At 37.6% G+C, this 24,046-nt stretch overlaps 1 long non-coding RNA gene across 1 annotated transcript; it reads right to left on the bottom strand.

The window, feature by feature from the left end:
- Window positions 1-13,529: 13,529 nt before the first annotated feature.
- On the bottom strand, window positions 13,530-22,054 carry LOC139622637 (uncharacterized). The gene is made up of 3 exons (XR_011691356.1): window positions 19,197-22,054; window positions 18,915-18,974; window positions 13,530-18,770 (listed from the first exon to the last, which is right to left on the bottom strand). It is a non-coding gene; the product is annotated as an uncharacterized lncRNA (long non-coding RNA).
- Between the last annotated feature and the right edge of the window lie 1,992 nt (window positions 22,055-24,046).

Below are 24,046 nucleotides of genomic sequence, written 5' to 3'. Positions count from 1 at the left end.
CTTGTTTCTCTGATAACTTAAGATCCAGATGTCTGAAGACTATAAAATCCCTCATCCGGTTATAGTTATAATTTTATAGATTATAACAAGTGACAAGGACGGAAATCCAGCTGACAGCCAGCGCTTATTAACAACTCTGCATATGAGGTGTAAATGGAGTCTCAACTACTGATGCTAATCAATTAAATATTTTTTTCATTAGCTTTTTGCTAGAGAAGACAATTATTCACCCAAGAGGCAGTGAAGTGCAGTGTCCTGCTGTGAGTTTAATGATGAAGGATGAAAAAACTGCAAATGAAGGATTTTAATGCTTTTCTATCCACTGCTGTTATAAGAATATTAGGACTTGGTTCATCGAGATAAACAGTGGGAGGCGCTAATTCTCCTGTCGATGCACTTAAACCACTGCAGAAGAAGAGGGTCCGTCCAAACCTCAAGCAGTGGAAATCAATGTAGAAAACGTGATGGAAATACAGCATTTATGTTTATTTCAGATATTAATTTGAGGAACATAGCAGTCTCCTTATTGCACCACACTGAGTTAATGTTTAAAGGGGCTATTGTTTAGTTTTCTCTGCCGCCAAAAGTGGTTTCATTCCGGGAGCTAGTGGTGGTGATTGTCGCTTGATAAGAGCTTCAGCCATTGTTGCGATAACAAGACAAGAGGTTTTAATTTCCCTTCTGAGCAGCGCTACGTCTTCCGGGCAGATTTCAGGCTACAATGAGCCGCTATCAGAAATTGATGAGACAGGCCGGGGCTGGCTGGTTAGCATGCTCAGTAGAAGAAAAGACATGATAGAAACAAGTTAGTTAGCATTAGTGTTGCCTTCCACCACCGGAGACAAGCTCTTGGTGAGGAAAGTAGTGACGTTTGATGCTGAACTTGCAACATTTTTTCCAGACTGGTAAGTAAACAGCTGCAGCTATGTAGCAATAGCAAAACAAGCGAAACAGGTTTTTACAAATAGCTCCTTTAAGTTGCATGACTTATATACCAACTATTTCACCTCAGCCAAGAGTAAAAACATTTTTTGAGTATGTATAATTTTTTTTTTTAAGTTTAATTTGTCTTTTAACTCAGGTTTTTTATGTGCAAACTCAAAATGCATATAAACTCCGGTGGAAGAAAGTGCACTTACGGACAAGACATAGCAGACTAACTTGTAATAAACTGGAATTATCCTTTAAAGGCTAATTACTGTATAATCCATGGATCAAAGGTTCATGCATGTTGTGAAAGCCATCCTGAGCAGACTAGTCCTTGGTTTTGAAGATTAGTCCTAGTAGATTAATCAAACATAATTTCTGAAGACATTCCCTCTCTCCTCAGTGTTGACACCAGTGGTTAGAAGAAGCATGTTGTGCACGGCACAAAGAGGAAGACTTAAGGCGTAGGAGTAACCACTGACACTGCACATGGCCTCTTTGCATGAAAGGAAAACTGTTTTTGACCACAGGGTTTTGTATTTCCATAATTTCACAACCACATTTTACTGTTTTACCTACCAGCTTGTTTTCTTTTTTTTTTTTCTAGAATAAAACTGTAACTCTAAATGATGGCCACCTGCCAAAGTGGCACTTAAGGTTTAATCAGCGTGAAAGAAAATGTGCCTCTCACGGGGGGATTCATTTTCAAGTCATGACTACTTGTCATGTTGAGTGTGATTAAGAATTGTGCAGAGAACTTATTTGGTGTACTAATTCAATGGAAAGTGACTCGACTCATGCCCTGACGTGTGAAACCACACAAACACACACACACACACACACACACGCACAAATGTGACACAATGTGCTATTTTGAAAGTAGCTGAATAGATAAGATTTGCATCGGCTGTGTGGGGCATATAGTGTACTGACAGCAATGTTAAATGTCAGATCTATTTTTGTTAAAGTATTTTGTCTTTTCAACAAAGTTGGATCTTTAGATTTTTTTTATTTATATGCTTTTCGTGATGTAAAATCCTGCAAGGAAACATTTCATTGTCAAAAATAATTTTTAGGAAATATACCCGTAAAAATGTGAACTTGGTCAACATTTACAACATTAAAATTTAAAAAAAGTATATAACTTCCTTAAATATTGCCCAGCTAGAAATTGTGTCCTCAGTTAGGTGTACCAGTGAGATCTATCACCACTCCCTTTCACAAATTAATGCAGTGCTGATGCTTTAAATAAATGATTTTATCTTTCAAATCAGTACAAAATGCAAGTCGTCCGCCCCCACCATTTAACACTTGTTAAAGAAAAATAACACAAGTGGAAGTGGAAACAACACACAAAAAAAACAAAACAAACAAAAAAAGACATGTTGTAAAAAGATTGGAACTGGTGCGTGAGAAAAAGGCTTTTGCAACTTATGTCAAGCTACACGTGAAGGGTTAAGAGAGGGCTTTGGTTAAAATGGAGAAGCTTGTTGCTGTGGAGAGGAGAAGGCGCACACACAGACAGACTCACACATAAACACACACACACACACACACACACACAGATGTGAGGTTGTTGTTAAGAGGGAACACGCTGTCTTACTTGTTCAGACAAACCGGACAACTGGCGGACATGTTGAAATGTGAAACTGCACAGTCATACTCACACTGACGTAGTCGTGTGTGATATCATCGGGAAGTGCCGCAATTTTCGTCTTGTATCCTCAGTGTGTGATACTACTCAGTGGGTATTATTTGAAATAAAAATCCAATTCACTCCCTGATGCTGAGACCTCCTCTGTATTCAACATTACACACAGAAACATGTGATGCGTTTGTTTGTTCGACGATTATTTGAAAATTAATGTCTGTGTTCATGAAAATGCCACTTGATTACATCTCTATAAGATTTGGGTTCATCATCAAACCAAGAGAGTGCAAAATATAACAGCCATGATTTGATAAATGCTGCTGAGGCACACTAAGAAGAGCTTTGAGAGCCTGATGTTTTGAAATGAGAACAAAAGGATAATTTCACCCAAAAATGCTGCTGCAGATGAGAACTGACAGTTTGGCTTTGTTACAGTGCATCAGTGTTACAAGCGTGACTATGCCCTCACTACTTAGGATTGGACAGTCCGTTTTGGGCATTTGGAGAATCTACTGGGGTGAAGTCTGACCTTGAATAGTGCTCATATATGTACACAAGAGAAACATTCAGGATCCCTGTGGGGAAATTACAATGGAAATATAAGCAGACAAGGGCAGGGCAATACGAGAATGACCTATAAAATTGTTGCAGAAACATTAAAGCAATAAGAGGAGTAACATGTTGCAGGAAAAAACAAGTGGTATGAAAATAGATGTTGCTGTCAACTCCAAGTAAACTAAAGGATTTTAAGAAGGGGGAGAAGATTGTTTTGCTATCGTGCATGGATTCATATTTTCTATGGTCAAGATGAATGACTAGCTATGAAAGATGTTGCACATGCAGAAAGTAGTGGTATTTGTCATGTATTAGGCTGCATGGGTGGTCACAGTATAATTAAACAATATAACAATTCCACATGTAACAACACTTAAAACAGACAGACCATCAGGGAAGTGTTGGGGCATTTGTCAGATGTTATTTGTGTTGTTGTACTGGACAACATGGTATTTTCACATTTTCCACTTAATAATATTAATTACATAATAATAATAATAATAATAATAATAACAATAATCAGCCGGTACACTTCCATCACTAAGCAATTACAACGCCTAAACACTAGTTGGCGGTGGAGTTTCTATGCCACTGTGTGTGTACTTCCAACAATGGTGACTGAAAATGAGTGGATCATGTTGGAGTTGGAGCTAATAAATGTTTTTTGTGAAGTTATGACAGAAAGGAGAGAGGAGGTTAGAGGAGATGGTGTATATGAGCATAGCTCTGATTGAGGCAGAAGGAAGACGACTTTTCTGTGATTGTCCGGCCACTGAGAGGCATGGACGTGCTATCAGGCGGACCAATCACAGTTGGTCTGCAACAGGAAGGTGCACATCAGGCTATGTCGTACAGTATGCTACAGAGTTGATTCAATGCAGAAATATAAAGTGGCCTTTTTTAAAAAAAGGACCTGAACTTAAAAAGAAGTGAGGACTGATCAGATTGGAGCTTATAGAGAGTCCGCTGGGATGCCAGACACTCAGATATTAGAAATATGGAAACACGGGCCTGAGATAGAACAGGACCCCTCTGAGGTTAGCATATATGAATGTGGAAAGTGGTGTGGAGTACCTAAACCCTGGCCAGTATAACCTTTTAGATTAGATTATATAAATCAGCAAACTTGTATTGTAATCACATGAAATCCATCATGTATTATAGTTATGGTATGGTTTTAGATTAAACTGAAGGATTTAATGGAAAGATAGCTGTCTAATCAAACTGGACTGAATTTTGTCTAAAAGTTTACATGGTTGATTTATTTTTTTGGATCCAAAGTCAAGCCAACTCAATTCCTATTTCTATAATCACCAAATGAGTTTTTACAGGGCACTTTTCATATGGAACAGGTTTTTATTTCAGTGGCATTTCAAGTTATTGCACTACCACAGTCATGGTAGCTTGTTTACTTCCACCAATAAACTAAACAAGTTTATAAACTAAACTAAACTATAAACTAAACTACAAATTTTTAAAGTCCTTCTCATTACAAACCCTGCAAGATTCCCCCTGAAAACAGAAAGCACCTTCAAAAGTGGCTGAGCCTGTTCTTGCAAGAGCTCCAGGGAGAAACTTAAACTCTACAAAGTCCATTTGCAAAGAAAATAAACCAATGAAATGTTATTTTCAGACTGAATACATAAATTAAAAATTGAATGTCAGTCTTCACTATAAAAAACTGACAAAAAACATGTACCTACAGCTGCCAGTGTTTTACAGGTATATCTCATGGTGTCTGGTGATCATATTTAAACATTTTTTCACACTCAAACTGACAATTATCTGGTTGACCTTCAAGATGCCACCAAATGTCCCAAAGATTGACTCAAAAAATGTGTCTACCAACTTGTGTATACAGTCAATCTATGTAGTCTGCCTCTCTCTCTCTCTCTCTCTCTCTATCTAAACACATGCATGAAATCTCTGCTGTGTTTATATACCTGCACAAGAAAAGCCCAGCCAATCAGACGAGACAACAGTGATGAGCACAAGCAGTCAGCTGCCACATTAATGTCTGTAAGATGAGTCACAGTGGTTAAATAGAGGCAGAGAGCTGATTGGTAGGAAGAGTTCTGAGTCACCAGGCAACAGCTCCTCATTGGTGGAAACACGAGCCAATGATGAGTGAAACCCTTAAATAGGGAACAAGTTTTGGAGGGAAAAACATGTATGATTAACTTACCACATTTAGAAATGGGACGACATCTTAGCCCTAATATCAGCTGATACTGAGCAGTGGATTGACACTTTATAAAGCATTTGGTAGATTTACAGACATGGAAAGAGTTTACACTTTTTCAAAGAGACAAGTACTTCAAACAAATAAGAGTTTAGAGTTGCCTCTGTATTTTAGAGATGTTTGTACCTGTTTGTTTCAGGCTGAATTTTTGGAAATATACATTTCTGTTAACCCAGGTACCAGTGTAGTTGTCAGGCCCTTTGTCATTTCAAGTGACTCATATCCAGATAAATCTAGATGAGATTTAAACCACATACAACATGTATATCTCTCTCTGCCAGATCACAACTCTGTCTTGAGGTTAGGGTATTTGCGAGTTGTCAGCTATGCCCTTTAGTACTTGTTAAGATCGTTATCATAAGGTCATCAGTGCTCTCTTAATCAATAAGGACATCACTCATATAAATACAAATACTGCACATAACACAGTCAAGCCCATATGAGTATTACAATTACAATTAGATGACAAACCAAACATTCAGTGGTACAATTAATAATGTGATTAAATAGAGTTATTTATAAGCACACATATAGAAGAATCATAAAATTATATAATTTTTGAGAAGTTTCTGTCTGATAAATAGTTCAAGAATGAAATATTTCTTTAAATCTTTGATAAAAAGAGATGATATTCAATATTTAACTTTATCTGTCAGATATGCAATATTCTCCATCAGTCATATTAGTGCTGAAAGGACAAAAAATGACAAACAATGCTAATGTTAACTCATTTTGCTTCTATTTCTATCACTTCTTTGCTCTAATACTGAACATGGTTTCTTGCTAGGACTTTAGCCATCATTACGTTTACTGTTCAGTATCTCCAACATGATTAACAAGGCGTTAATCGTGCCTTCTGGGCAGCGCCTCTTCATCCTCTCATGTTGGTCTGAAGGCAGACTGGACACTATTGTCTCACTATCCCCTCTTGAGATACAAAGTGGTATTACCAGACAGAAAGGGCTAGCTGGTTAGCATGCTAACTTCAGTAGATATGTCTGCAACACAATTCTGTTTATAATTTCAGTTAATTTTTTTAATGTTTTAAACTAAAATGGAAGTGGACCTTGAGTTGAAATTATTCTGTCAAACACACTGAACCCATGGTGAAGAATTAACTTCCACAATCATGGTCACAAACTCTCCATGAAGCATTCCTTACAGAGAAATAGGCTACTCAGGTCCGCCACCCCCTTAAAACAATATTCATGCTATTTCTCTATATATGGAACTAGAGAATTGGGTAACAGAGCATGAAGGACCTTCTGTGTCACTGCAGTGATTCCCATTCATGCAGTGACCAACGACTGCAGCATTCAACAGCTCCATTCCTCATTTTCATTTTTACTTTTCCACTTGCCCAGAATTTATCCTCTTACACCAAGATTTACGGAAAGCCCATGACCTGAGTTGTGATTTTGTGACTGGCTCCTTGTGAACAAAACCTCACTCATTATGACGCACATATGTTCCCTCACAGATGGAATTACTTTTAACGTCTTTGTTTCAGCAGAGGCTCAGTATGCCAAGAAGTCAGTGGTTTTGATAAGATCTCATTTATAGGGCCTCCTGTTGAGAGTCATATGTGGGCTCTCCCCTTGTTTTGTTTTCGGTTTTGGTGGTAAGAATGAAAGTACAGCGGGGATCTCAAAAAAATCTAACAAAAGGAAGAATTACATTTATAGTGTATGTAGTAAATTAGACTTTCAGTATTACAGAAAACAAGTTATTGTACTTTCTCAAAGGCTCCAGAAATTTATGTTTTGTGTTTTACTTTCCCTGACTAAGATACACAATATCAAGTCAACTGTATTTCTTATATATGGGCCAAAATCACAAAATAAATATTTTGGCCATGAGGGCTTTAGAGTCTGTACAACTAAAATCCTTAGACCCTCAATCCAGGTAAGGAAAAACTAAAAAGGGGTCCAATAGATGTAGTATACACAGTACAAAGAAATAGCAGAAGTAAATTACTAATAGGGAGAGAAATAAGGACAAGATTTGGTAAATTATTTACAAAGATATATAATATTAAGTCAGGTAAGTATAATAAGTTAAAGAGTTTCAGGCTGGTGTTAAGAAATAGTAAAAAAGAAATAATAAAAAATTAAAAATAAAACAAATAAAGTTGTCAAATAAATGGAGGGTTTGTGTTGCAAGTTCCCTTAATGCATTGCATTAAATTAAAATCCAGTCCAACATCAGAAAGTGCACTGGACTCCAAGGGACTAAAGGAAAGTAAATTAATCACATCCTGCATCTATGAACAAAGGTGCAATAGTCAGTAAAGATTGAGGTTGCTCATTTCCGTCATGGAGTTACTGCAAGGAAAATATTCTCAGGTCCCACCTCACCCTTAAATAAGATATTATTGTTCCTTCGGGGGAAATTCATATTATAGCTGCATAACAGACTGACTCCAGTACATCTCAGTGGAAGAGTGAGCACTGAATAATGGTAGAAACATCTTATGATGTTAAATAATGTCTTTCTTCTTCACATCCTCACATCCTACATCCTTGCTCTGGCTTTTCATGGTGGGTGTAAAGTTACATATGGTACATGTAAGTTAAAATAACAGGGGCCATGTTATCCCCAGCATTACATACATTATTTTCTATGAATCAATATATGAATAAATGTCAGTCAGTAACAGTAAAACAACATTTTATGACATCTTTGCTTATTTAGTTTATCTGTTTATTATTAATTTTGCCCTACACTGTCTGAAAAAAGAGAGGGAGTTGGGGAAAAAGAAACCCCAAAGCACTATTATTTTGGTGACAACAGACTTCTCATCCTGTCTGACTGAGGCTCAAACATGTGGCTGAGTCTCTGTGGTGTTTCCTGACACTAACCATCTTGATATGCATTGCTTTCTCACCAGTCAGCCCAGCACAAGCAGCGGTGGTGGGCACAGTACGAGGCCTGAGCCAGAATGTCTCAACGAGGAAGTGAGCATAGATGTGCTTTTTTTTTTTTCTTTACTTTTTATATGGGAAAACCATGTTAACAAAATATGAATCATAGCTAAGTACTTTTACATACTTTAACCTTAACTTTGAGAATGAAAGTTTTCCACTTTGTTCTGTTCAACATGTCTGTTTAATCTGGAGTAAAGAGGGGAAGAAATGGGTTTGGAAGCATTAACATTATCCAGCATGAAAGAGCAACACCTACACAAAATGAAACTTCACTGAGAGAGGGGCACGATACAGACAGCCCCACACACAGTAGGGCTTTGTGAGGATGAGAGGTATTTTCTTGGAAGTGCAGTAAGGATAGTAGACAGGAAGAAAGAATCTCTCAGATAACTGTTTAAACTTAAGACACACAGGGTTCATGTTTTTGCATGTTTTAGAGCAGGCAGTTTACTCCTGTTATTTGAATGAGAATCAGAAGTCGTTTAGCTGCCAGGTACTTTCAGATGAAACAGAAATGTACCTTGTTGCACAGAACATGAAGCAAAACTGTGGAGACTCAAAACACACAAAGAGAGATGTTGCAAAATATACAAAACACAGCGTTTCTGATGAGGCCCTATTTAAGGATTTACATTCACTTACACTTACATACATTTATAACAGCAGACATGAGTTATAAGTTATTAATAGTTTTAACAGATCTATAAACCATTAACAAACCCATGAATTAAAAATATAAAACCGTAATAAAGGATGCCTTATCAGAGACATATGCCATGTATGTTCTGTTGAAGCTGCTGATAGTGTTCACAGGGTTCATATTCATATTCAGCAACTGCAAGCTAACATGAACTCCTCATTTATTCACAGAACATATATCCCTATGACTGCCGAAATGTTACGGTAACAGACAAACTTGAGACAAACTTGTGCAACGTTTCTTATATGAAGTTGCAGTTTTGTCAGCAAACATGTGAGTGAGTTGTTGTGTAATTGATGTTTCTGCCAAAATCTGGTGTCTGGTGTTTACTAAAGTCAGTGCTGCATTCAGATAAAACTGGACTCATTATGTTTTTGATATAAACCACTAAAGACAAGTCAGGCTGATAAGTACCATTAGATTACTTCAGCCACCAACATTCAGAGTTTCCTGCTAAAAAACTGATTCAAGGCTTTGACAGTTCAGAAGTACCTCGTACAGGACGTTTCCAGACACTAAACTGAAAGTGATGCTCACCACCTTCAGAAAGTGAAACTAAGTAAATTCCAAAGAAAGACGACAAACTCTGTGGAAAAATGTGTCATCCAGTGATGCATGCGAGCATGTGACACTGTATGTTGGGAGAGGTGCAAAGACCAAAATAAAACGAGCAAAATGCAAGAATCACACACACCCCACACAGGCACACAAACGTACACAAGAAAAAAAAAAGACAAACTCACATGACCCATGCTTACACAAGTATTTCACCAGACAGTTCCAGTACAGCAGTTTGAGGTCAAGGTGCTTTTTCAGAGACTTTATCATTTATAAAATGGCTTTTAGCAGAGATAGATTCAAGAAAATTCAAGTTTCTGCACGTTGTAGAGCGGGCAGGTTATTCCTGCTGGTTGAACGGGAGTCAGAGAAAGCTTAGCTGCCAGGTACTTTCAGATGGAGCTGGGAACTACCTCGGTGCACAAAACATGAAGTAGCAAAGTTTACTGACTCAAAATTGATACTGACAGGAAAGAGATGCTATAGACTGTACAAAATCGACCCTGTACCCTAGAAATAATGTTTCTATACACCTAAACCATCACAGGAAATGTGAAAGAGGAAAGATAATCATATGTTTTCAATGATTGATGTGCCACATTTATTTATGGCAGCAGAGGCACGTGGAAGTGGTTGGGGTGGATGACATGTGAAGCCTGTGCACCACTGTCACACCAGAGACCAGGGTTTGCATCTAGAGTCAGGTCTGTGGTTAGTTTTAGGCAACAAAAGCACTTTCGTTAAGGTTTGGGAAACATCATGGTTTTGCTTATATAGTTAATATGTGAAAATGGAGTATGTAAAATAGTTCTGAATGTGTTTAATGGTAGGCAGATCTATCAACACAAATTACATATATCATAATGGGGAAATTACAGCTGAGTTGGAGCTGAAATAGTGATGATATAGAGGGAATTTGTGTGCATGTCTGGAGAGCTCAACGCACTGCAGCTTAAGACAACACATGCAAATAGAAAAAGCACAAGCAAATAGAGAGCTGCAGGAATGAGTCCTAAAACCTGGCAATAATTTAGCAATTTCCAGTTCCTTCATTCTGAAGTCCCATAAGTCCTCATAAAATCAGACACAGAGCTTATTCTCTGCAGTAATTTAACAGCCTCTGATGTCAAATGGATGAGGATGTGAATCTTGATTTGCATTTGACTATTTGCTCAAGTGTGTTGAGCTCTGAGGGCCACCATACATTTCTCACCAGCAGCCCCAAAACAACACTTCAGATGTCTGCCTGGGGTTCAATGTGTTAGACACTTTGACTTGTGGACAGGAATGATTATTAGTGGACAAACCACTTTGATCCAACAATGTCTAATACTCGTATGTGGCTCAGGAGGCAGACAACAGAGTGATCATTGTGCAAATATGAATGAGTTTGTTTTGTCTGTGGGTGTGCAGTCATGGGTGTACAGAGAAATCAGATTTAGCCTCAGATTTATCTCTTATTTTATCTATCTAGACATAATATTATATATTAATAATATATGGTTATGAATTAAATCACAGTTTTGTTTTGTACTTTGTCATATGTTTTTTTGCCTTTTCGCGCAGAGCCAAATCTTCTTCAAAGTACTCCTGAAAGTCAGGGGAAGAACTTCATCAGCAACCAGCTATGCCACCTGCAGTCCCAGCGAGATCACAGATTAACCTCAGGCTGAGAGGCAAAGGACTCACTGATTGGTGCAAAGAGGAACAAAGGCGGGACTTACAGTGTGGTGTGATTACGTGTAAGAGGGGACAGATCCATATGGAAAGTACCTGAAGATTTTAGATGAGCCCAGAGTCAAGGCAGAGTCAACTCATGTTTGTATGTTTGTGTGTGTGTGTGTGTGTGTGTGTGTGTGTGTGTGTGTGTGTGTGTGTGAGTGAGAGAGAGAGAGAGAGAGAGAGAGAGAGAGAGAAAGCGAGATAGAGAGAGAGACCATGTGCCTGCAGGCTTGCTTTGCAGTGATTTAAGCAAACGCAGGAGTAAACAACTGGTTGTTCACAAAACCAAAAGGGTGTTTTTTTTGTTTTTAAATCAGCAAAACTAAACTGAATAACTTAAACTAAATATCTCAGGTTTTCTAAATTAAAATTTCCCATAAGGAAGCCACTTTTTTTTGTTGTTCCATTTACAGAAAAGGGTGTGTCTCAGACTGACGTATCTTCACAGAATAATCACCATCAATGATCTACTGCTGTTGAGCTTGTTGCATGACATACACTGACCTGTGTGTTTAATGAATTGGAAAAACACTCACACACTCCGTCACACATATGCCATGCTGGCACAGGCTCTTTCAGACAGATACAAATATTTATTTTTAGCAGAGGGGGAAGTCTGAGAAATGAAAACCAAAGGAAAGACTGGCAGTGTTTATTATGAGTTCATGGATTCATGAAAATGAGATAAAAAGACATGCTGAATTGAAACTGAAGAGGAAGAGACGCAGACAGACACATACAGAGAGACTATTCTCACATGAACTCAACCATACATTGTTTGCTTTGGTTTGGCTTAGTGACACATATTTTCCATGACCCCCGAGGAGGCCTGTAGCTGTGGTTGATCTGACTGTAAGAAGACTGTGTCCACATCATAACAACTACAAATGACTTGTCTGCCAGCAAAGTAGCATCTTTTGATTGGTTATGATTGAATATATTTTGGCCTAATCGGGCTGTAAATAGCAGGGAAAGACATGGTTGTTACTGTAGCTTATGCAAATTAAAATATGTAAAAAAAAAAAAAAAAAAAAGGAAAAAAAAAAAAAAGGTAGAAAATTTATTGTTTCCCCCCAAGCACTGCAGTTTTTGTCACTGCTAACTGTGCTGTTGTTGAGATGTGCAGCCTCTGTGACACACAGGGGGATTTCTACTGAGCCTGCAGCAGATTACCATCAGGAGCACAACTTTTTTAGTGCCAAGACAATTTTTCCATTCTCCCCCTCAGATAATACAGTGCTGCTTGCTCTTTCTCACCATTAAATTGGAGATGCATTCTGCTTTACCGTCATGGTCAGCCAACGATTAAAAATCAGGTGCTGCAGCTATTTGTACTCCTTCCTCCCGTTTTTGTGTCTTTCTGCATGAGGCCAAATTATTTTAATCTATGCTGCTTTTTTTCCACTTTACTGGTTCAAATCTTGTTGAGTTTGTTTACAGCACAGCCAAACAATATTGTTTTAATGGTTAGGTAAAAGCCACATGTGTTTCACCAGTTAAAAACTTTTAATGTGAAACAGCCACCGTAGGAAACGTTGGGTTTGTATTAGCAGTAAATGTTATATACAGCGGTGATATGTTGTTTGGAGAGGGAACTCGCATTGTTGCATTGCAGCTGGAATCCCAAGGAGAAATGGTGGATTCTGCCACTACCATGACAGCTACTATAGAGAGATGTAATTACGTGGTTAGATGGGTCATAACAAGTTCGAAAATGGGTTTTTATTTCTTGAAAAGGTCATTAGATTGACATATGCAAGTGTCTGCATTAGTTAGCTGCTACTATCAGCAATGCCTAGCTCTTGCTAATCTTTAATGGAAACTCCTCCTACCAGTAATCCTGGTATTGGTTTTGTAAACTTGTCACCCGCCTGTGTAGGATCAAACATCTTATTCATTAGTAAGTGAATTAAAAAGGTGTTCAGTGCCAACAGAATTGACTTGACGTGAACACATACTTTGATGATGATGGTGGCGGTGATGCATAGGTGATGCATTATCCATTCATCTTTGCAGGTGAAGGTTATCTGAGCATGTTATGGGTCAGAGAAAGGGTACACCCTCTGCAGGGCATGATTCACATAGTCATGATTATTCAGCTGATTATTATGTTGGCAAAAAAAGACCAGACTCAAAGACATTGTTGAAGGAGAATTGTGACAAGGTTTTTTTCTCTAAATGTATATATATATATATATATATATATATATATATATATATATATATATATTTTATGTTGCAAGGTACTTCAGCCTAAACTTCTGCATTATAGCTACACAGTACCCAACAATAGGTGACAGGTCATTGTCTGCTATGTTGTCTCTACAGATGTTTTGATGTATTTACTGTATATAAGCCACTGTTTTCTCAGAAAGATTTACTCACATTTACTCGAGAAGCCCAGTTACCTCAGACTGTGGTTGAGTATGAGTCATGAACAGAATTCTGATGTATGAACTTACGACAGCGTATAACATGTAAGGCTTACAACGTGATAAACACCACTTCCTCATTCGGACTGCATTGGTTTCCATTTCTGGGAAATCAAGGTATCTTAGAGGGCATGGTTAACGTTAGCAACAGGTTTTACTCACTTTGGTGGAACTACCTTTCCTGTTTACTTCCTCTTTCTCGCTTGAAAGCTCCTTTTCTAAAAAGTATGTTTGTATAGAGCAATAATTTATGTTGGTTTCTCCAACAAACTATAGGTGTGATTGAACTTACCAGCAAGTCCTCAAATTTAAACAACAAAACACATTGTTAATTTCTTAACACATAACTTCATAAGTATTTGACAGTGTGTTGCCTCCATCGGCAGGATGACATTGTTTGTCAGCATCTTCAAAAACAATTAAAAGATTCCATTGTACAAATTAAAGCATTTTCTGGTCTTACACCACTATGGAGGTGAGTCATATTCCAATGTGCAACTTTGACAAGTGTGAAGTGGAAACATGAAACTTCCAGCAAGAATACACTGAGAACGGGCTTTTCAGTGAATAAAAAACATCAGTAACACTTTAATTACAAGTAAAATATAAAGAGTTGGTCAGTACACTTCTAGTTATTTCTAAATGCTACGCTAGCACAACCTGAACACATTTATTCAGAGGATAGCAGGTGAAGCAAACATGCATAAATGAAGAATAAAGTTTCCAATAATAAATGAATGAAAAATAAATATTCATCGGGGTTCAAATTTATTTCATTGAAATCAATAACAAACTCAAAACAAATAGTTGAACTAACTAAAATAACAGTCTCGGAACTACATGGTTGTTTAGGAGTTAGTGCGTCTGTAAAATAAAGCATTACTGTTTATGAACAATCTTTCAGTGACCTACTACATTATTCCCAATTTCTTTTCTTAAAAACTTCAACATAATGAATACATATTAAATAACTGTAAAAACTAGCAATTCATTATTACCCATTTAATTAGCAAGTTGTGTAGAGTTTTCTTGGAAACATCCTAGCAAGTAACAGCTAAATCACCAGCTAGTTTTTTTTTTTTTATGACATTATGAGGAAAGTTACCAGGAAATTAGCTGGAAAATACAGGACCCGTAAAATAAAGTGTTGCCAAAACCTTTAAAATAAAAAAACACTGGCATATTACTAGGTTCTGGATTCTTCGGGGAGGGATAATGAGTACATTTAATTTTAAATTTTTAACAAGGTAATTAAACTTTCTTGTGGAAAAACCACATTGGACACAACTTTATATCAAATGACTGATATGTCTTAAACATATGCCTGGAGGGGATCTTTAACTTCTGGTTAAGTTTAGCACAAAAACGACTTGGTTAGGGAAACATCAAAATTACTACTTTGTTAAGGTTAAGGGATCTTCATTACCATGGTTAAGATATGAATCATTTGATTTGAGGCTGGAGAACAACGGCAAATGGTTAAAAGAAACCAATGTTAACTGCAGCGTTGGTACAAAAACAGGAAACAATTAGTGGTCTCCTTTGTTAAAGTACGACTGTTGACCCAACCAACCATGGCAGCCTTCTCCCTCTGTGGACTAAGTGGCTCTTTAACAACATTAAACCACTTCTTCCTTTGCTCTTAACAGACAAGAATCACAGTTAATAAGTTTGTGGTATGTGTGGACAATGAAGCTGAAATGTTTCTGGAACATTTGAAGATCTGGAGATACAATGGACACACTCTTACTGTTTTTTTATTTTTTGTTTTTTTATTTTTTTTAAATAAATATATGAATTAATTCTTTTAATAGTTTCACATTAGTGCAGAGTAAAGCCTCTTTGATCTGCACTTCCTGTTTCATATCCCTGTGAAGTCATTCCTACTGACTGACTCACTGATCCAGATGAGTACACCATGAAAACATGCTTACCAGACTTCTTTCAAGATATTTATAGGGGCACTCCAGACGAGACTGATTCAAAAATTAATAATCAAAATCGAGGCAGAGATATTCTTGGTCTCAAGTTTGGGTCAAAAACCAAAGACACCGAATCCTACATTACCCACAATGCAACACAATAGGGTATTTCATCAGAACCTCCCTGCTTGGTGTGTCTTTCAAACCCCACACCCACAATCTGTGAGCCAGGCTTTCTGAAAAAAATTAGTCTCCAAGCCCAAACAGGGATTTTTCCAGACTATGGAAAGCTAAACTGACAGAGGACACTGTGCTCCTTGTGAAAACTGAACTGAACTTGACGTGAACAAATCAGTGCAGCGTCCCTTTAGAGGCATCTCCAGTTTAGTTGTCACCCTTTCTGCAATTATTTCTCCCTGATTAACTTCATCACTCAGTTTTAGGCATTTTTATCTCAGCGCAGCACAATACAGCGCAACACAGTGCAACCTGAAAGCAACCCAACACGATGCGAAAAAACACAAAAACAAGACAACAGCGACAACAAAATGCAACGCTATGCAACACAGACCCTCAAAGCAACCCTGTAGATCTAAAATAAATAAAAGCAGTAAATGAAAACCTGATCAAGGATGTTGCATAAGCCTTTCAACTTTTCACTCTAGTCAGGTGTATCTCCCATCATTTTCCCCAGAGTTCAGCCTGAAAGAAAAAAACATTTCAGGAGCGTGAAGGTGTTTAGTTGCCTGAGGTGGTGGAGCAGCTTTGATACCTTTGTTTTTGAAGATGTGAAAGCTTTTGATTCTGAAACCTGTGGCTGAATTTTTGCAACAGTACCTGATTTTTATCCTAAGTGGAGTTTAAAAGGTCTTTCACGGGCTTCACAGAGATTAGACGTGTTTGTGTGCATGCCTGCTTCACAGTGAGTCAAATGGCTGATGAAATATTACGGAGCTGTGCAATGAGGCACATGGCAGGAGGAGGAGGAGGAGGTGGAGGAAGGCTTATGATGGAAAACCTTAATGTGTGTTACAGCTTAATCAGAGCTACACATGCAGTGAGGGACTGTTAATCTACCCAACCATTTTCAATTTTTATTTATCCAATAAAGCTGTCTTGATATGGGACTTTCAATTTAGCATTTCTATGAAGGCACTGTTAAATTCTATTGTGTGTGGTAAAATTAAAGTTATTTCATTTTAAAATCTGTTTCATATAATCAAGTAAATGCACCACAGCTGTAGTTGATCTTGTTTGGCCCACTTTCACTAATGAATCACTTAAATACGTCCAAACCAAGCAGCATTTCAGCTGGAAAGGTTCCACTCAGCAGGGGTGTGTTCAGTGTAAAACATTTGCAAGGTCCTTGATACCTGATTTACAGCATCATTTTGCAGCATTTAGTCCAATTTGAAGGGTTGGTAAATTAACAGAAACAGAAGCCATTACAAAGATATCAATGAGGTGATATATATATATATATTTCTTATATTTTTTTTATTTTTATATATATATATATATTTTTTTACTATTTTAATTTTAGCGTCATCTGAAAATCACCTAAACAATTTAAGTATGATAGCAACATCATGACTTGTCTGGAACAGCGCTCAGGATTTTACAAACAGGCCACTGAGGTCATGAGTCCAAGTCCTTGTTTTTTTTTAAATATTTTTTTAATATATATTTTTTATATTTCATTTGTTCACTTGACTTAACTGTCAAATTATGCTTTACCAATATAAATGTATACATTATATTTATATACAGCCTGGATTAAAATTCTTAGAGAATTATTTATTTATTTGTTTGTGTTGGCCAAAAGGAAATCAAATTTCAAATCTGTTGAAAGTACCGGACTCTGACCATAAAATAAGATATGCAAGATTGTAATGGTAGTGTTGCTAAATGACTAAATTCCCATTAAATATCCCAGAACATGACCTCAGTGTCTTCAATGGTAGTTACAGCCCTGACCACTATTCATAATTTTTAAAAAGCTGTTTCCACATTAGTCAAAACGTGGGCTGCATTCAGTGTCCTGTTTGAATGAGAGGAGCTTTTTGACTTTCTTCATATGTAAGTAATCAATTCAACTTTCAGAGAACTTCCCTATAAAAACTACATGAAAACTGTCTTCAAAGAAGACTTGAAAGCAGTTCTGAAACGTGTTAAATAAGAGTCATTTATCTTCTCTTTAACCAAAGGAGAATAACAGCTTCTTTTGTCTGAAAGAATATTATGAGACAGAATAACACTGAATCTTGCAGTGAGTCACTGAATGACGTGTTTGCTCTACTAACTGCCAGCGATTATATGTTGTGTGAGACAAACCTGTCATTAACCCCGAGGGCACGGCAACAGTCTGGGCTGAGCACCAAACTTCCCTAAGTCAAAACTCTTCATTTGGACTTTCAATATTTTCTACATGGCTCAGTGACATCAGAAGTTATTTTCTTAATGTTGGGTGAGAGGACAAAATGACAAGCTTTAAACATCCATATGCCACAGTTCTGTATTTGTAAAATGCAAACAGACTGACTTCCTGAACTGTATGGAAGTATTTTTGACCTTTTGCCCTGCAAGACTCACATGGCTTTTGTCACACTCACATGTCACATTTACTGCAATACAAGTGGCACAGGATATGTAGTAAGAAAGGGCATACAAGAAGATGTACGTGTGGCTTTGTAAACCATCTCAGAGCATGGGCAAACTGATAAAATCCTAATTTCCAAAATGCTAAAAATAAGAATAATACCAAAGTCCAGCCTGGAGAACAAAGTCACCAATTACCTATTCATGGCACATTTTCTGAAGCATGGGTTAATGCAAATTAAAGGAAACATAGCAAACATATTAAGAATAAGTGAAAGTTAATTAAAACCTAAACAGAAAGCACTACTGTTGTTATTATAATGTCAGCTCCTCTGCAGCTAAAACCCTGTTTGCACAGACAAATATGACCTCAGGACGTCGAGTGACTTGGAACAATTACAGCAACTGTGAGTGATTTTGATCCTGTCTTTGTGAAGTGAAAAATTTCCTACCGTGCAAGCTCCCCAGTGTGCTGTTCTTTGTTGAGGACAAAGGATCCTGTGTAGCTGTTTCAGCATTCACATATCGTCTTTCTCCTGTCATAAAAAAACATTTAGAGAAAGGTTTAGAAATACAATGGTCCCACCAGGGCCTTATGTGAGTATATAGGACACAGAAAGAAAGGAAACAAATGTGCAACAAATGAAAAATTTGTCTTGTGTTCAGTTTTACATACATACATTTTTATCCAGTCAGTCTTGAGAGGATTTCATGAGCAAGAGGTTTACACAAGTTTCCCCCTATAAAAGAGCATTAAATGACTTTTAGATGTTAGATGTTTAAAGCTGTTATGTTGATAGTAAACAACATGCATGCAAATCATACTATGGGCTTGACATTGCTGGTCCTTTCAACCCACACAACGCAAACTAAAGTGAGATCCTATGCAAACTTCCACACTTCAGTCTCTCAGGTTTCCCAGTGAAGCAGAAATGCCTTTGTGAAATCCCTGAGTCACTTACCTAAACTCAATTGGCTTCGGGCCTGTGTGAAGGCCTGTGTGTAGCATTTCCTATTTGAGGAGCAGGGGTTTGTCAGAAGTTGGAGCTGTAAACAGGAAGTTAAGTTGAGCACAAGAGCCAGTACAGGAAGTGCATCAGTCAAACACAATTTATCATTTCCAATAACTCAGTTCAGTTTGTTGCCTTTTACAGTAAGTTGAAAGTATACAGACACAATGGGCAACAATGTTTACACTTTTAACAGTGATATTGATATACAACACTGACCCTATTATTCCCGCAAAGTCCAAAGTCTCTTAGTCACTAGTTAATGAAACAGATTTTTGAATCCAGATTTAACCCTTTATCCCTTGTTTATTTTATATATTAAAGTCACATCCAGATTGTTCTTATATATATATTTAATAGCAATTAATTTAATTTCTCAATAAACTTTTATTTTACTGGTTATTTTATCAGTCTCTTTTTCTTGTTTTAGTCTAGGTACATAAAATGAGGGCTGAGATGTTTCCTGCATGTGTGTGTGTGAGTCACAGACAAGCATTCAAGGCTGCTGATTATCTTAATTTTTCATGAGCAAATCATATAAAAGCACAAAAATCAAGAATAGTTGGTCTCAAAATATTTTGACTTTCCCACCTTTTTTTTTTTTTTTGTCTTTCTAGCAGATTTGCACAGTCTCATTTTTCCTGTACATAATGTCTCATCATGGAAGTCATGACTCACAGCTTTGGTCAACATGACAAGAAACTTGGCAACTTGTCAGGCAGCACAGACTAATAGGACTCAATAGAACCAAACAGACTAATTAGTTTAGCACAATATGCTGTGAACTTTACTCTGGGTTGGTTAGTTTCCTGAGTTTGGTGTGCTGTCTGGCTAGTTAGCTCATTTAGCTCAGGGCTCTTCGGGGCTAATAAGTTCAGCTGGATAGTTGATTATTGGGATATACAAATATTATTTATTTAATCAAGTTTAAGGGGTACTACTATTTTCTGCTGTCACCAGACAACTGTACAGTAACCTGCAATGGTCATTTGTATGCTAGAGTACATTAAATGCCTATAATACTACTTAAGTAGACTTTTTAAAGACATTGTGTTTGGGTTTTCCTCTCACAGAGTTTACTTCTACATTCATTTACCTCATTTTTTGAAATTTTAGCCAGGTTTAATATGAACATCTGACATTGTATATCATATATATATCATATACATGATGGAAAATAAGGAAAAGCATAATAGATACCTTTTAATGGATTAGTTTGACACTTACACTTATACGCTCATTCCCCTTCTTGCCAAGAGTTTGATGTCTGTACGGTAAATGTGAAGCTACAGCCGGTTAAGCCTAGCACATTAAATAAAAAAGTGATTTGTGAATAATAATGTGATTAGTGAGCTTGTGCTGGACGGCAGATTCTGTTACATATGGATAGTACCAGGGTAGCTGTTTCTTCCTTTGCACTAAGCTAAGCTAACTGCTTAGCTAGCTGCAGGCTCCAGCTTCATATTTACTGCTACAGACAGAAAGTGCTATCAGTCTTCTCATAAATCGCTGGAAAGTGAATTGGAATCAGTAGATTTAGCTCAGGTTTTTTTGATGACTGGTGGGTTCATTTAAATAGTTGTTTATAAATTTTGCGCAGCACTACTTGTTCAGGGAAAACTGGACAGGACAACCTGACAGCCATGTGGTCAGGGCGCGCACCACGTGAGCTCAAATGCTCTTAACAGGCGAGTTGCTGGTTCAACTCTCAACTGGCCCGACTCACTCTCTACTGTCCTATCAAAGAAATGCACAAATGCCCAAAAACATGTATCGTAAAAAAAATATAAATATATCATCAGGGCAGACTAGACACTGTAACACGGTATGGGAAAGTGATGAGATGGGCTAAGAGTAGCTGGTCAGCATGCTAACGTTAGTGGAAGAAGTGATAGAAATAGAAGCAATAGAAGCTGCTTTCCACTGCTGGAGACAGTCTTGCCGAGTAAAAGAATGGAGATTGATGCTTGGGCATTCCTTCTTGATAGGAAGGCAGCTGTCAACGCTAACATTAGCTACATGGCGACAGCAAAACTTACAAATAGCTCCTTTAAATTGGGCGTGTTTGATTTGGTTGTTTTAAATTGGATCATGTCTGGGCTCTCTTAGAGTGGGGTGTTTTGGTGTCTTGTGGTTTGGTTTACTCTGACATGTTTTGTCCGGGCCTCATTTACTCATGAATGTTGTGATTAGTGTGAGTGGCATGGTCTCCTGTGCATATCAAGTTATCTTGGACTAGTTTGAGTTAAATTGGTTGTGTCTGTGTGTTCTCTTACATTTCACTACTTTCTTTTGCAGCGGTTTGGTCAAGTTGGTTACATTCCCTGTGCTATGGCTCAGTTGTGGTTTGTCCCCTCATTAGTTTGGATTTGTTAAATTGACTCTGGAGCTTCTGGCTTGAGTTGCCTCGATGAGTCTGGTGGTATACATTGGTCTGAACTGCTACAGAGCTGCATATCTGCATCAGTGAGGCTGATGTAACACTGAGCCAAAGAGCTGCAACACTGCGCCTGACACTGCAGTGCTGATCACATATAGAGATGCTTTGATGCCAAGACGAAAACAGGCTCACATACTGTATGTGCATGAACACACAAACACAGACATACAGACAGAGAGAGAGCGACTAGACTCTCTCTGGAAGCCACAGCTTTTTGAAAAGAAGAGGAAGTGTTTTTTTCTTTCTTTTTTGCAGCGCTCATCAAAGGGACATCACGTATCATGGGAAGTAGTCCACATTTTAATGAGGAGAATAAAATATTAAAAAGAAAGGACCAGGGTCACATGGCGTAAGTGTCTGTGTAAAGAAACATGTCACGGTGCAGGAGAAATGCAAATAAACAGCTGCCCTAAAAAAAAACAAAACATTTTTTAGCATTTGGCAACGTTCTGCTTTTGGGTCTGTGTGTGTCTGTGTGTGTGTGTGTAGACAGAGGGCCTGTTGATGAGGCCCAAGACAGGGTAAGGTCAACTTCCTCTCTCAGCCCTCACCTAAAATTTTCTACACAGATAATGCAACCTTTCTTTTCCATCTTTCTTTGCCCCTCATATTGGCACATTTAGCAATGACAACCATAACCCCCCTTAGTGCTTTGTGAACAGTTATGTTTACAGATATTCTTTCCATCTCCCTACATTTGTTTTTGAGTCTAACTCATTTGCCAAAAAAAACAGACAAAACACACAATAAATTCAAGATTAATTGGATTATTATCATTTTTCAAATTTTGTATGCATATCGTGATAATATTGTTCTTGAATTCTTTTGGCCGTGATCATCGTGTAGTGAAAATCTGATATTGTCACAACCCAATCAGTGTACTGCAAAAACATCACTGTATGAAGTCTGTAAAGTGTTTTAGCCGAGAAGCTAACACCTGGACACACACACTGACATGCATGTGGGATATTGAATATGTTGCATGAGGAAAATAAGCAAATAGAAAGCTGGAGTGAGACCAGAACTTCTGGTTTTGATCCATTAGGTTGTTCATCATTGTTTCTTTTAACCATGACCAGGATTGTTCTATGATCTTAACCATGTGTTTATTATTGTAACCATCACAATCAAGCCTGTATAAACTTAACAAAGCACTTATATGGACCCAAACCACAATGATTCCCTAAACCCGAAGAAGTCGTATTTGTACCTAAACCTAACCAAGCTTTTACCACACCGTTGTGTGCTGATAATACTTGCATACTTGTGCTTGTAATGGATTACTTCTACATCATATTTGTACTTTTAAAGGGTCTAAATATGTCTTTCAGCTCTGGAGACTCACACATCACACACCCACAGACAACAGTCAATAGAGGAAGAGAATAGACTGGAGGTCTCTGACCACAGCATCCTGAATATGTTTTCCTCTTGGCCCCAACAAAGCAAACACACAGCAGACTGAGCTGCTTCACTGACTCACTGACGTGTGTGTGGGAGAGACAGAGAGAGTTGAGAGTGAAAGGTAACAGTAAGCAAACTATGTACACACCTGGTTCCTGCTGTGTTTTACACAGTAGGTAGTGGTAGTTTAAAGGAAAGAGGTGCTGGCTGCAACGAAATCACTGAAAAAAAAAGCCAAGTGCAGCCATGTTTAAAAGTGCTTTCTGTGTAATCATGGTCAATAATTTATTGCTTGAAGTATTAACTACATTTAATTACATTTACATAACTCATGTTATACCCTTAAAGTAAAAGAGCACTTAAAGTCCTGCTGAAGTCACAATGGTCATCCCTTTTTGTAATCAAAAACATATTCAAATGTATTTTCAATATTTTTTAATACTGGAGGGAACAAAAAGAGTCTAAATTTTAAACAAACTTCTTCTGATAACTTTACTAACGACAGTGTCTTGATATTGGATTGGAGTGTGCTTCACCGTGAAGAATGTGTCCTGCATCAAAAGGCAACTGAACTGAACAAAACAACACAGTGCATTAAAATAGCTTTAGCTGCTTGCTTCATCTGACATACATGGCTGAATTTAACTGCTGGGGGGCCCCGGGGCAAAAATGAATTTCCTCCTTGCTGCACTGCATCATCTCGAAATTCAACACCTCACCTATTTGTCACGTGTGATCCACGTTGTTGTTCCAAGTAAAATAGACGGGGAAAAGATGGGTTTTTGTTTTTAATTTTAATCTTTAAAAACCTCTAAAATAAAGGGTAAAAGATGTGTTGATAGTGATATTAGCATCATACCAGCAACATTACATAACGTTCATGTCTGTCAAACTGACCGACATAAAAAATATAAACATTATATTTTCTTACCATTTCAGAAAATGCATGTTTTGGAAG

Source organism: Trachinotus anak, unplaced genomic scaffold (assembly GCF_046630095.1).
Source record: "Trachinotus anak isolate AG129_WGS33_773 ecotype Australia unplaced genomic scaffold, CSIRO_AGI_Tana_v1 ptg000007l, whole genome shotgun sequence".
NCBI lineage: Eukaryota > Metazoa > Chordata > Actinopteri > Carangiformes > Carangidae > Trachinotus > Trachinotus anak.
The sequence above is the reverse complement of the archived record's forward strand: the minus strand, read 5'-3'. Positions and strand labels throughout refer to the sequence as shown.